Here is a 15,735-nt window from a genome sequence, read left to right as displayed (position 1 = left end):
ATTGGGAACACTAGGTGATTCAAAGATTAGCAGCACTTCTCAGCAACTGGGTACCAAAACTAAACTAAGACATCAAGGTCCATGGAGAGGTTGAAATGAGAAACCTGAACCAAAAAGCCTCCACAGAAAAGGTCAAGAATTGGGACTAAAACCCATAATACAGATAGGATGTGTTAAGACTTAATGTTCAATGATCTAAGAAGTTAAATAACCAAGTTCCATGCACCAATATCTACTGCTTTGTTTTGCAGAGGCACACCCAAATGCAGCATGAGTTTGTTTGTTTGTTAAATAATTGATGGATGGATGGATGGATGGATGGATGGATGGATGGATGGATGGATGGATGGATGGATTGAATTTGTACCCTGCATCATCTGGCAACCAGGCCACTCTGGGTGGCTACCAATAGTATAAAAAACAATATTAAAACATGATAAAAATAAATAAAAATTAATACAAGCCAAACAGGGTAAATTAAAATAGACGGCAATAAAGGTAGTAAAAAGGGTGATGGAGAGGATGACAGAAAGGATGGTAAAAGGGAGGCCGAGATCTTAATGCTCTGGGAAGGCCTGATGGAAGAGCCAAGTCTTCAATGCTTGCTTTAAAAAGCATCTTGATAGTAATGTGAATGGAGTGCTAGATTACTGGCACAATGGCCAACTCACAACAATCTCTGTATTTTGAACCAAATTTGTTGGCATAATTTCCTGGAAGCACAGGAAACTGCCTGTGACATGTGTCCCCTACATGTCCCCAGATTATTTCACTAGCCTGAGGCCTACGACATGTTCCCTCCTTTATGTTGCCACCAGTTGATCCATCAACAATGCTTAATTGGAAAGATTGAGGTCCATGCTGAGTTAAACAAAACAGGTTTATTAGTTACAGATCACATAAACAGGTTCTTCAAAGTAGTTAATAATAACTTGCTTCACTCTTAACTCTCTTAACACTCTATAAGTTCCACACCCTTAACTGCCTTCCTTAACTCCTAACTCTGCCACACTCTCTAACTCCACAGACAAAAGTTTCACTTCAGACTCTCATCTCTGACTCAAACTAACTGACAAAACTGATTCACCCCTCCCTTCTAGTTTCTCTGGCTCCACCTCCCAAGAGCTCTCACTGGTGTATGTAAATAGCATGCATGAGCCAAAGTAGGGTGATCGGCACACTGCCCTATCCTGAGAAAGACCAGACCAAACTAGCTCAGTATTGTTGACTCTCATTGACAAGGGCTTTCCAGAACCTCAGGCCAAATTCTTTCCCAGCCCTGGCTAGAAATCCATGGCATTTGCTTACAACCTCCCCCCGTCACCATATCCAAGAATTAACAAGACTCAGCTCTTTTGATCTTAAGAGCAGTGTGTAAAAATTCCAACTAGAGTATAAAGCTGCTCAAGACAGCAGCCTCAAGCAGACTTGCATCACTGCTCACAGACAGCTACCATCAATGTTGAGATTTTTGTTAGGAATTTAAGAGCCCTGTTGAATAAGGTCAAGGGCCCATCTAGTTCAGCTTCCTGTATCTCACAGTGGCCCCACCAGATGCCTCTGGGAGTACACAAGACACCTGTCTCCTGATACCACTCCCCTGCATCTGGCATTTTGAGGTACCTTCCTTTTAAGCCTGGAGATTATACATCCCCATCATGGCTTGTAAACTGCAATGGACTTTTCTTCCAGGAATCTGTCCAATACTCTTTTAACGGGATCTAGGCCAAATACCATCACAGTTTTGTACTATGCAATAAGTATTTGTAAGGATCATTACTAAAGAAACAAGCAAAGCTAGAATTTGTCCAGCTGATTAAATTGTAACAGCTGAGAGAGCAATCCCAGGATTGGCTAACCCTGGGATAAAGCTAGCAGACCTAGTACACACACTCTGTGGTGGTATGGGTTGCTGTCGTTGTGTTGCTGTGCTGGAGTATCCTGGAAGAAACTGTGTCTTCGTGCTGAATATGGGGAGAAGAACTCTGACTACTGGACTGAACATATGGTATTTGACTGCTGAACTAATTTATAAGGACTTTGACTCTGATATATGCATTGAACTCTGTGGAAACAGCTGTGTATGACTTTGGGACTGGAAACAAGGACCAAGCTGTATATGTATGTATATATACTGTAAATAATACAATTATTCTGCTATCAACACTGCTTTATTACTTGGTGTCTTCATCTCTCAGGGAAGTTCTTTTGGTTAGTGCCACCTGGTGCATCCTGGTAATACCGCAACTCTGTCATAAAGAAGTATTTTCTTTTGTCTGTTCTCACTCTCCCAACACTCCATTTGAGTGAATGTTCTCTGGTTCTGGTATTGCATGAGAGGGAAAATAGCTTCCCTCTGTCCCTCATCTCTATGCATTTTCTGCACTGCTTTTTTGAGTCATTAGAAAAGTTCCCTGCTGTACCATGGGAGTCACAAGGACTCCCAGTGATTTGCAAAGTTGTGCAGGGGAACAATTTCAACAATTTCCAACATAGTACAGAAGCTATTGTAGATTCTTCTTCAGCTGCTTTCTTTGCAATTCAAGGATAAAGCTCCAGCCTCAAAGTCTTGCAGTAGGCACTGCCTGAGCACAGCCAGTCTTTATTTATTCAGGGAGAACAGACTGGGTTTATTTCCCTGTCAGATCCCATCATTTAAAAGAGATCATGATCTGGTTTGCCTCGGAGATTGTCCCTCAATACAGCCCCTGAATTCCATGATGAGAGATGCCATTCTGTTGAGCCCCACATCACCTGGTGACCATGTGGGTGTTGTCAACCCTACCTTGTCCGTACACAGTTTTGTTAACTCATGTGACTGCTGTTTAAAGTGACCCATGTCCAATTCTTTCCAGAAGGCCTTGTAAAAATCAGTGTAAGACAGGCAAAGAAGTTCACAGATGTTAATATACCATTCAGGTGAACCAGGCCAGAAATTCCTACTCAACCCCAAAGTGACCAGTAAACTTTGCATTGGCTTCCAAGATAGGTGGGCACAATAATCATGAACAGAGATAGATGCAAACTGCCAGTAGATTATGCTGGTTCATTTATTGGCTGGACAGGTGTTCTGTGCTTCAAAGCCCCATAGAGGAGCTGCCCAGCGGAGGTGGGCCAGGGAAGCCAGGATGCTGTCTTCAAGTCGACACCCACCAGAGGAACTGGGGCTTTGAAGCACCAAACATCTGTTCGGCCAATAAACAGACCAGCACAAACTGCCAAACCAGCAGTTGATCTCTAATCATGAATGAAAAAGGCCAGAGTTAGGAATGGCATATAAATCCTCAATCCTTGTCCCCACATCAGCATCTTGGAAATACTGTGTCATCATGACCCTGTGCCTTTATCTCTTCTAAGTGCAGGGGAAACAATTCCAGGCCATATAGTGTGGATTCTTCTATATATATTAAATATGCACATAAATTTTGCTGCGACTAGTTGCAACAAACAGACATGAATTTAGTACAAGAGCTTAGATCTCCTTCGCGATTGTACCCCTTTTCATCTATGAGAACTTGATCATGGGCACATGTATTTAATAAGTAATGCTATTAGAGACAAAATATAATCTCCATCTTTCAATCTCTCTGTTTGGGATTGCAAGAATTCTATATAGTCCAGGTTGCTTCTGTGTCAGAACAGTCAGATATTAGGATGTTCTGGGATTTTAAATTTGATATACACGTACCTGAGCCTTTTTGAAGGTTTTTTTTTTAAAGGCACAGGCTACATGATAAGTAGGTATTTAATTATCTACCAGAGGCAACTGAAGTCTTCCCAGTAATCAAGCAGGAGTGGATTCACCAGTGGCCCCATCTAACAGCAAGGTAAAAGAAGAAATTATTCTGGGAAGACAGACAATCAACTGGAAAGATTATGTTGACAAAATGTAATGTGACTGAGGTCAGTGACTACTGGTTAGACCACTAGTAGGAAAAAGAGGTGGACAGGCAAGCCTCTCATTCTCACCACATCCAAGACTCTGGATAGCAGCAGAGACAGTTCTACAGCTGTTTGGAGGGCTCCTGGCCAAGGGAAAAACTGCTACAGAGAGTTCCAGATGCTGCTGCTGCTGTCAAACAGAACCCTGCCAGAGGTTGTCATCTGGGTCCTACAACTGCCAAACTTGACTGCCTTGGGTCACAGCTGTTGCCTTTGTTGCTGGAAAAGAGTCGAGCATAGCAATGAATTACAACAAGGCCAGCATCGTGGGAGGTAGCTCCCAAGTTAAACTTCAAGTGGTAAGAAGGGAAGCTCTTGATTGTCTTATGTAATTGTCATGCTCAATTGGAAGAAGCATGGGCACTAATAAAATGTAAGTTTGTAACTGTGTACTGTAATTAGAAACACAAACCAGGAGATGTGCCATTCCTAAATTTAAGAAGAATCATGGGGACTGGGTGACTATGTCTCTCTTTTCGAACAGGAATGCAAATAAAAGGCTAATGGCTGTTACTTATTTATAAATCGGCTTTCTTAAAAACAACCGAAGTGATATCCAGAGGAACAGAATCATGAAAAAGGACAGAGATGGGAAATGTTACGTTCTTATGACTTTAATTCCCAGAATATTCCGTTGCATGGTCATGTTGGCTGTGGTACTTTACAAATAGCAGCCCCAAAAAGTAACCTTTCTAGAAACATCAAAACCAACCTACATAAAAGCACAAAACTACAGTAAACCCACTAAAACTTATCAAAAAGTCCAACTAAGAAGAGTAGTTTTGACTTCTTTTCTAAAAACAGTGAAAGTGAGGGCTGACTGTCATAATTCCAAAGGAGGTACATTCACAGTTTGTGAGCAACACCAAGGGATGTTTCCTCCGACATGGCCACCAAGTAAGCCATCATTCCCCTGTTAAAAGAATCCTTTGGCAACGAGCAGGAAATGCCAAACAGCTGGCCATATGGGATGCTACAAACCAAGATGGGGAAGGTTTTGTCCACAGTCAGGGACCTCTTCTATTCTGACAGGTGACACTATTGCCTACTCAACAGACTGCCTGTCTACAAAAGAGGATTCAAGAGTAAAGACTACTTTGGAAGGTGGAATCTTCTCATCAGGTAAGTCTTTTTTCTAGGGAAAATGTTTGTCCAAGTACCTACCACTGAATACTGAGGCCCAGGGACCTTAGATTTACAAGCCTAAATCCAGAGCCGGGAATGTCACTGAAAATCACTCAAACTTGTCAGCCCTTCCTTTGCCCTCCCAGCCTGGAAATAATGAGGTGAGACACAGATTGTTGGATTAAAACTTGGGCCACAACTTTATTAACTATTTAAATTGTATCCCCCAAAATACAAGGGGGCCTACCATAGTGCAAGTTCCTTTTATGTCCAGATAATCCTAGATCTAGCAGGGCGAGCTCCTATTACTGAATCATGCTATCCTCTGGACAGCACACCTTCAGTTGCTCTATGAAATGGTACCTCCCAACCAGCTCTTCCCATCGAGCCTCAAGACCCTAAATGGGCAGCTGGCAGGGAGGTCCTTCCATATAAGACACCTCTCACCTGGTAGTCGATAGGCTTGATCTGCCAGCAAGATGTCCTAATTTTTGTCCTCACCTCTACTTTTTTCCTCGCACTAGCCGAGGCTGTGACCGGAAATGACATTAACTGAACTCTATTTACAGGCATATTTATAATGCCACACCCTGTAGTTAAGAATGGGATGGGTGAAAACACACCTGCAACCTTAGGCCAATTAGGATGTGGGTCAAAAATTCCCATCCGGCTCCAGAGGCAGCCAGCTAGTCTCACTCTTAAACTAAGGGTGAGTGGGAGGGATCACTGCTCAACCTGCAAAAGAGGCTGACCTAGGGAAATGGAGCCTTTTTGAAAACTCAAAAGGCAGCATCACCTGTGCAACGCTGCTTTCCAAACAGGAGGGCAAAGCGTCCCCACCATGGCAGGAGAGTGCCCTGGCAGAGCAGACATTTTCCTGTTGCTCTTTTGACTCTACTCCCCCTTGTACCTAAATTGTACCTAATTCTGTCTCTGGTTTGCCTTTGTCTGACTCGATTTTTTTTAAAGGATTCTGCCTGCTTGAAACCTGTTTTGGACTGCTGTTTTCAGATCGCCTTTGCTAGAACCACCTTGCTGTCCAGTAGGACTTCAGAGTGTTCTCCGAAGTCCTACCAGATAAATAAGAATGGCTGTTCTCATTTGAACCCTGCCAGCTTATATTTAGGAGTACACCTGATCTGGAACATAAAACGGGCCTCTTCAGGTCGCAGAATCTTCAAGAGACTTATCCTGTAGAAGATGTTAGTAACTAGGCTGCTTCAAAGGCAAGTCTTTAGCAATTTCACTTGCTTGTAAAACAACACTAAAACATCCGATGTATGTATTTAGTACCACCGATTTCAATATAATAAGGGGCTTCTCACCTTGTTCCACAATGTATGGAATATGTCCCTGTATAATTTCACTGTGGCTGCTTTTAAGAATACCTCATAATAATTACGGATACCTTAGCAATGATCACAGCATGAGATCATTGGTGATCACACATAGGTACAATCCTGAATATAACTATTTGAAGCTTCTAAGTCTCTGTCTTACTGATGAGGCTGCAATTCTGTGGTCACTTGCTCATGGAAAAAAACTCTCAGTTCACTAGAACTTACTCTGGTTGTGTTTCTAGGGCTCATGTATCCTCATAGTGAAGGGTACATATAATGCATTTCCCCACCTCCTTGGGGAGATATATCAGCCTCCTCTTTCAGTCACATTTTAGTTTTTTAATCTCAGCCATCCTTTTTGAAGATCATTAATTCAATTTCCACCATCCTTCTTTCTCCACAACCTTAGAGCATGAAAGCCAATCTTTTGGTAGAGAATATGCATGCTGCTGATCATACTATTTCATCTTCACTAATTTGCCCCCAATATCAAGACACTGGGGATTGATTCACAAATGTCTATACCACAGGTATTGCAAAATATTTCACATGATCATTGGGGGCTACTAACTCTGGACTGCTTTACAAAGGACAGATGCTATGCTGAAACATCTGTTCAGGATGTTTCATCTCTGTCACCACCATCATCATGTGTAGCCCCAAAGAGCCTCCTTCCTCATCACATGGGAGATTTCTTTACCAATATCAGGAAATGCACTGGTGTGATGTCAAAATCAAGAAGAAGTATCTTCTAAGGGAACCTTCAGCCTGCCAAATGCTGATTGAGGAATGGTTATTCCCATCATTCTCATCACCAGAGATACTGCCTTGAGTGTTTTAACAACACTCAAGGAGTGCCATGGTTTCCTGAACTATATGTTCTTCTTCAATACAGCCCTATATTATGCATTTACTGTTGACAACATGGTATGGTATGGCAGTAGAGGACACATCAGGTTGACACATCCTTTTTTTCTGCTTGGCTATAACACTGTGTGTAACCAAAAAGCATCTCTTTAACTGCTATAAACTGAAAAGCCACTATGATTTAAACTCTGATAATTGCACCAAGAAAAAAAAAGGTTGATTAATAATGGATTATTTCGCCAAATAAAATCTGGTATACATTCTTCAATTTAGTTTGGAATAGGCAAATTTATCCACAGGCAAGTTGGAAAATGTTGTGTTCTCTCTCTTGTCATCCTCCATCCATCCTCTTGTCGTCCTCCAAATCATTTGAAGATTTTTTTTTTAAATAAAAAGTTTTCCTATGTTAAAAATGAAAATGAAGGGAGGCTGAAAGAGATAGCTAAGAAGAATTTTACTTTTCACAAACCTTGGCAATGATATATGGGAATTCTGTGCTGTGTCGGTGCATGATAAGTTGTGAACTCTAATGCTTTGAAAGATGAGAGCAGGTTGTACCTTTTTTGTGCTTATGCTGGAAATCTGAAACGCTCATTATTTCTGCATTTGTTAAAATATGTCTGCCTGTTCAACATACAGACAAAGCAAGAGGCTTTGATAAAGCCTGATCTACATTCAGAGATCTGCTGTGATCTAAGCTTTTCTAAAATAGCACATTGCAGGAAGCAGAGGGATTGCAGGAAGCACTACAAGAGGATCGTATTTTTAACAGGCCCTCTTTGCTGTGTTTTCTTTTGCATCTTTGAATTGTGCCATTGTTGTCTTTGCTCTGCAAGTGTCTTCATGATACCTTCGTGGCTTCTTGCCTCTTTTGTAAATAGTTTGCGTTGTACATCTACTGTGTTGATTGCCTGGATTAATATTCATGATTCCCACCACCACCACCACCACATACACATACCTTCCAGGCTCCAGTTCCACTGTTTATGTTTGCTTTACTGTAGTTCTTTCTAAGATTTTAAAAACAAAAGACATTTCTCCTTGGCGGCCTAGGCTAAAGCTGTCACTATCACATAGTAGCTATCTAGTATTATTCCTGACTCAGCAGGTGCGGGTTTCTTGCTATACCGTTTGTTATCTAGTATATTTTAAAGACTACACCATTTTTGTCACCTCATTTTGAGATGAAACAATTCAAAGTGGAAACTACAATAATGGTTTTCCATAGACTGTAATGCAGTGTGTTAACTTTACAGTGGCTTTAGTTCACTTTCCTATATTTAGAGAGGGAAATGTCTCAAATAATGTAGTAATTTTTTTTAGATGCTCTAATTGAAAAATGATTATTTTAAAAATATTTTTCCCCAGCATGAACTGTTAACTGTAACATAATAATAATCTATATTCCTTTCTGGTGTTGGCCCAAACTTTTCATTCCAGCACTTCATTAGGGGAAAATGTATACACGGTTCTTGTGTATCCAAGCTATTTTTCTGTCTTTCCCATTAGAGCCACAGCCCTAAACCAGGCATAGCCAGAAAAAATTGGCTGATACATGCAGACACACACCCACGTTAGAAAAAATATATATACAAGGGAAAATATAAATTTATATAAATAATGCACACGGACAGTGTTCTAAACAAACAACAGCTGAAATAATCTATGTGATTGAGGCTGTGCAGCCCTTCCTAAAGTTAACATAACATACCACAGGTAGGTATATCTTGAAAAACATTCAATAGAAACTATGATAAGGGAAAGCAATTGGCATTTGGGTGAAGATCAGAGCTGGCACTACTATTAGGGAGTGAGAGGCAGTGGCCTCAGGTGACAAATGCTGGGAAGTAGCAACAGCGACTCCTCAGCTGTTCCTCCCGAGACCTCTAGTCCTTTAACCTTTTTAAGAAAAAAAAAAGCTTCATATGGTACTTGGCCAGTTGTGAATTCCTTATACAAGCCTGTGGCTCTTGAACATGATGAGGTAGCCACTTTCAAGTAGCTTTCGTTGAAATGAGCTTCAATTGCCAGTTGGGTCTAGGCATGTAATGAGCAGTTGAAGAAATTCTTGATTTTCTGAGCCTCATCATGGGAAGACTCTCTGCCAAGAGCTTCCCCTATATCAGTAAGATTTCCCAGCTTCCCAAGAAAACAAGAGCTTGGATTCCTTTTCCTCTCTGTACTTGTTTTTCTTTTAATCTTTCAGCTGTTGCTTTGACAGGAAACTGGCAAATTCTGCAGTGCTCAGTGCCCCTTCTGGTCGATCCTGCACAGGAAATACGCCATTCTGTGCATGACTTGTAACAATAACGCACAACAAGCATTGGTTCTGCACTTTCCAGATGAATCCTGTGCAGGCAAGCAGCTGTTCTACACAGGAATTGCAATCTTGCACAGCTTGCCATTTCTTCCAGAAAATAGAAAAAAGACCAATAAACTTCCATGAAATCCTTTGAAATAAGAAAAAAGACCAAGGAATTTCCATGAAATCCTTTGAGATTTCCCACACTAATTCCATGTGAGTAGCTGAGATCTCAGGCAAAGAACTTTTAGTGCAAGGAGAGACAAGTAACTTTTTTCCACCTCGGTTTTTGTTAAGAGCAAGAGGTTATGAGTAGAGATGGTGGAATGACAAATAGGGCTGGTTTGTGGTTCATGGGTATTCACAAACCATGAATCAACCCTGAACCCCAGAAAAATTAACTGGTTCACAGTTCATTTTTCTGGTTCATGCCTGGGGGGAGGGGAACCTAACACCCCCACCCCCTCTGCTACCTGCCTGCCTCCTTTTCACTGCCCCCATTGCCTCTCTACCTGGTCCTGCTGCTTCCTCTTCTTCCTTCTCTGCCACCACCATCTGCTAAGACAGCAGCCTGTTTCTGTGTATGTGCATACCTATCAGCATGTGCATGCAACTGATCAAATGCATGCAAGCATGCATTATGATACATCTATTTTTTTTAGAAATCATGAAACAAGGGAGCAGTCCTAGTTCTGTGCATAATCTACATTGATGTTGTATCTTATGCAATTTGCATTGCAATCATTTTTATGTTTGTTTATCTATTTATATCATTTCCATGCTGCCTCAAAAAGATTCCTGGAGCTGGAAGGACTCTCATTGATACTGGCAGAAAGTAACTGTTCATCCCGTAGGCAAGGAGAAAAAAATGCAATTCCTTGTTCCTGCCCACAGGATCGAAATGAGCAAATATTTATATCCTTAGTTTGGTGGAGGAGAAAATGGAATCGCTGGAGGAATTTTGGAAGTGTTTTCAAATTTTGGACAGTGTTCACAATGAGTGCTGGCAAACACACAGCTCCACCTTTGGACTAAACAGTTAGCTGCTGTTTTGTTTCGCTTAAGTTAATAAATAAAAACCACATGCATCACAGTCTTAGCAGATTTAGTTTTTCTTCTTGCACAGTAAAAAAGTAGGTACTCCACTCATATATTGTACCTTATGATGTGGGCTATCTCAGTTGGGAAGATGGTGCCCTGGGAAGAAAGAAACAGGGGGGGGGGGGAAATCTCAGAAACATTTTCTTAATTCTGTTTTCAACACCACTGTTTTACTGGTGAGAGTCATAGCATTGAACATCTGGAAAGGACCCCAAGGGACATCGATAGGTGGCCACATAACTCCTGTCTTAAAAAATTGTTTAAAAACCTTCAATGAAGAAGAGACCATGGGTTGCTCCATTACTAGTGGCACAAGAGGTTCCTCTATTACCAGCAGCAGATGAATAGTAAAAATGGAAGCAGAAGTGAGCTGGAAATCAGCCCAGGAGAGGTGCACACTTTGAATGTTCTTGACCCAGCTATCATTTTCCCTAGCTTGTCCCAGCTTTTGTTGCGTCCTTCCTCAGTTTTAAAGAAGACTAGGGATGGCAACGAATTTACTTCTAGCCATTTTTGATAAGAATTTATAAAAAAAATGTCAAGTTCTCTCAGATTCACAATGAAAAGAATTTGAGATTTAAAGAAATTCTAGTGAAATGTAGGCCCATTGAATCTGCGGGGATTTGTTGGACCTACTCTAGTTGCAACTTACTATTAAATTTCAACTCATGTAAATCAACTTAATGATGAATTCAGCTTCCTACCTCTTTTTTTCTGAGGGGTGCCTTGTTGTTAACATGTATCTGGCAGGCAGCTGTGAAATAGTCATCTCTGTGCTTGTGACTGCTGTGCCTACTGAACAAAGGAGAATACCTTTTTTCAGCTCGTTTATGGAGAATTTACCAAAAATTGGAAATCACATATTTGAACCAAACGTCAGAACATGTGGGAATGGAAAACTGATAGACCTTTTGAGATTCCCATCAAGTCTTCTCATCTCCCAGAGCTCACCTCCCAAGCCACTTGCTGCTTCTAATCTTCTGACTCACACAATCTAACTGGTCGATGCTGGGCGATGTAAATGGAGCCAATGCAACTGCAAAATCAGTGTGAAAAAAGGCAGAGGGACAGATTATGTCAAGTTTCTGCGCATAAAGGCTTGTTATTGGAGTATCTGAGAGTGTGGTTGTACACCTAAACAGAACAAGTATTCAACCCAAGAGGTTTGGTTCTGGGGGCAAGATTGGCAGGCTAGAAAGTAGAGCCTTACTGTAAGACCCACCCAGTTCATATGATATCAGCTAGCTCTGCTCTCTTTGGTGTTATTTCTTGCTCAAGTCATGAGCAAAGCCTTAAGTTTAACCACTGTGCCACAAAGCAAAGAGGATGCCCTTCCTATCTTTGATCTCAGATCAGAGATAACAGAGGTACACCTTCACCACTGTTCTTGGGTTCCAAAGTAGAAGACAAGGACACAGTGTAGAACCCAAGGCAAAATCCCACTGCTACCCTTCAGTCTCAGATTGGAGATATGAATGAGCATTTATTGCACCTCGTCCCTCACAGAGACTTCACCCCAATTGAGATGGGTACAGGATGCATCCTACAGCTATCTTCAGTCTTGGGATGCCTCCAAACTTTCCTTGTATCTCCAGTTAAGTGCAATTAGAATGCTGTTTACCTTGACTATCCATTAGGGATACGCAAAATAAAGCTTTTTCATATTTCTTTCATTTGGGGTTCTTTTGTGAGTGTCTTGTGTGTGCGTGTGTGTGCCAGTTCTTTTGCTTTATGTGAAAGAAAAAACTCTTTTGGATTCTTTCATTTTGGATTCCCCTTTCATGAAAGAAAATTTCTGGCAGTCCAAAAACCCTATAGAGCCCTTAAAAGCTATTCAAAGAAAGCAGAGAGGCAAGGCAATAGATGATCAATCTACTCCAAAAACAAGCAACCATATATAAGAAAGAAAAAAAAACCATGCTCAGACAGCACAACCCCCCACCCTTACTCAACCATCAACTAATTTTTAAAAAAGACCCCAAAAAGGTGTGAAATGATGAGATACTTATGCTGTTCCTGATTCTGAAAGGGACTGATTGTGAGCACAGTAAAAGTCACACCTGTGTGTGGCTCAGTGGTGTATATGTATTTCCTGTGTAATTCATCTTACTGGAAGGCACAGATTGCATATGTGGTTGCCATATGAACATATTGGATGTGACATGTACCCTAATGCAATGACACACTAAATACTTTCGGGGTTCCAGTTCATAGATCAAAATGCTTTGTGTTGGTTTGGTATTTTGGACTACAACTCCTGCAGACTCCCACAAACCATCCTGGCAAGGGATTCTGGGAGATGTAGTTAAAAAAAGTAAATTATTTCCCACCTCCAGTCCAGAAAGTTAGCATTTCTCCAGGTATGCAAGGAAAGATTATTAATATAGGCTTGTTGCTTCCAACTATCTGCAGCCAAAACAACAATATCTGATGTGCTGTATCCTGCTGCTTGGTTTCATAGGAAGGTCTGGGAACAATTAATACCACTATAAAAAGAAAATAACAGGAGAAAACATGCACACAAATTGAAAGCAGATATCTGAACGTTGTTGTCCCACAAATTTAGATCAACCACACGTCTGCCTGGAAACTTGTAACCAGCATTCATGAGCAATGTTATAATATAAAGTGTGGTAGAAGAGCAACAGCAGCGTCTGTTTGTACTTTCTGGAATTAATATGTATGTGTGGATAATTAAAAGAACAATAAAAATACACAAAATGAACATACACAGAGGGAAAGTTTAAACATCGTCCAAACGTGTCATATGGCAGAGTTGTGTGGAAATAAATCCTTCCAGACTACTGGCAAGAACTACTTCTAGTCTCAGAATGCAGCAGTTGTTCCACTGCTTGGAATAAAAATGTTTCAGTTTGTCTCTGTGCAGGTTCAGCTTACATATATTAATTACTTCTTTTACCATTAGAGGTAAGCAGCAGTTATTGGGAACATCTCCTATATAAAATAACATGTGGACTTGCTATCAGGCACATTTTGTAGCCCATCTTGATGAGAACTTACCAGCTGGTATCAGATGTTGCTGAAGGAAAGTTTTCATAGATTTCCTTGTATAAGGATTACTACATTTTGAAGCCTTTCCACACAAAATTAAGAATTAAAAGCCCCATGGCTTTCACAGTGAAAAGAGGAATAAAATCAAACCTGGGCTCCCCAGCAGAAAGCAGTGGGACTTCACTTTATCCCCCCCCCACCCAGTCATGTTTGAAAAGTTACAGCCCATTCTAAAATTAAATAAATGTTGATTCAATAGATAGATTCACACAAAAGCATAAATACAAAGAAACAGACACATCAATGCAGAAAGCTCTCCATCTCACAGATTCCAATTGATTACCCCTTTTTATCTATTAATTGCCACTTTTCTTTTAGTAAAGCAAATTCCATTGCAGAAGAGACAATCTCAAATCATAATATTACACATGGACAATTTTCAATGCTTCTTTCTTTCTCTCACAACCCCTACCTAGTAGGTACTGCAGTACATCCTAAAGCTTTGAAACACAGAAACATTTCTAGAGCATCAAAACATTTGTTTCCAAATTTCAACTCCCAGAATTTCTCAGCCACCATACTCAGTGGTTGGGGATATTCAGAGGCTGGAGCCTAATGAAGAAACTGCACAATGTTCTGGCTCTGGAAAATTGGTGATAGGAATATATCACAGAGTTTCACCAACAAGAGCAAGGAACTATGTAGTACACTAGAACTGCCGATTTAATCTTAAATGGCAATAGGAGAAAGTTCTCAGTTTAAAATAAATGTAAAGAAAACATGCTCCTCAGTGTAAAATCTTTTGAGCTGTAACTCAGATACACTTCATCTGGTTTGTTTGTTTTTTTGCAAATCTGAAACAGATTCTTTCCCTTATGAAATAAACTTCCAGTATCAAATTTCACAGTCCTGAGCCAAATTGTATTGATTTTAGGGCATATGGAATATTCAGAACAAAATTAGAGATGAGGGAGATGTTCCTCAATACACATTTTAATGTGAGACTACCCAAATTACATTTCTAGCACCAACATAGCATTGGAATGCTTTTAAGGTTTGTTATGTGGCTCTGTGCTCTAATAATGTTTTTATGTGATCCAAATGGGTGAGCAGAAAATATTAGAAAAAATGAGATTCTCCAAGAAAATGCAGTTGGAGGATTTCACCATGCCTAGCCAAGACACTGCAACTATAGGAGCTGCTCTCATACAGTGAAGGTTACAAATCTCACTGAATGTAGATTATTTTCCAAGAAAGGAGGTATATCTTGCTCCACCAAATACTGATGGTTGGTAGTTCAAAATACTTGAGTTTGGCTACTCTCTATTCCTCTAGTGGCATGACATCAATTAGGGGAGTACAATAATAGAGATTAAGTCACAGTGAGAACATTTTTATTCATCCCTCTCCCCCATCCCCACCCAATACACACATGCTTTTGAAATGTCTCTGTGACCAAATGTGGACACCTGGTGGAGCAAAATTTGCTGCAAAGAGACAGCTGTGGTCATTTATATAGAATCTGGCATCATGGCATGCTTTGCGTTAACCATCTGGTTTGATCTGGGGGAAAAAGATTAATACACAGTATGAGAGTAACATGAATACATGAAAAAATATGCAAGTAACCTTTTTGGGTGCAGATTTGTACCTTCCTATAAGCTAGAGACAACATCTGGTATTTTTTATGTTCATTAATTGCACACAAATCAAAGTGAACAGCTCATGGTATAGCACGTACTTTAGGAAAAGCAGGACTTCATTTCCATTGGTCAATGTTCAAGGTGTCTGCAGAATTTTTTTCTGTATGGAAACAAATCAATCAATCAATCAATCAGATTCAGTGCTGACAATTAGATAATGGTTCATTTAAAAATGTTTTTAGAAGTAAAGGTGATTTTGAAGACAACAACTTTGCACTAGACAAAGCAAATGGGGAGTAAGATACTCTATTGTCATGTAACTCTCATTCATACTTTAAGACTTCCTCAATTGATGTTTGTATTTTAGGAGAAGCTAAGAAATTGACTGGTGCAGAGGGAAGTC

The 15,735-nt window shown here is 40.4% G+C and overlaps 1 long non-coding RNA gene across 1 annotated transcript; it reads right to left on the bottom strand.

Moving 5' to 3' along the window:
- Positions 1 to 275: 275 nt before the first annotated feature.
- LOC140706402 (uncharacterized) lies at positions 276 to 15,492 on the bottom strand. Its single transcript, XR_012086043.2, has 4 exons — positions 15,431 to 15,492; positions 11,629 to 15,252; positions 11,382 to 11,472; positions 276 to 10,773 (listed from the first exon to the last, which is right to left on the bottom strand). It is a non-coding gene; the product is annotated as an uncharacterized LOC140706402 (long non-coding RNA).
- Between the last annotated feature and the right edge of the window lie 243 nt (positions 15,493 to 15,735).

This window comes from Pogona vitticeps, chromosome 4 (genome assembly GCF_051106095.1).
Source record: "Pogona vitticeps strain Pit_001003342236 chromosome 4, PviZW2.1, whole genome shotgun sequence".
Lineage (NCBI taxonomy): Eukaryota > Metazoa > Chordata > Lepidosauria > Squamata > Agamidae > Pogona > Pogona vitticeps.
The sequence above is the reverse complement of the archived record's forward strand: the minus strand, read 5'-3'. Positions and strand labels throughout refer to the sequence as shown.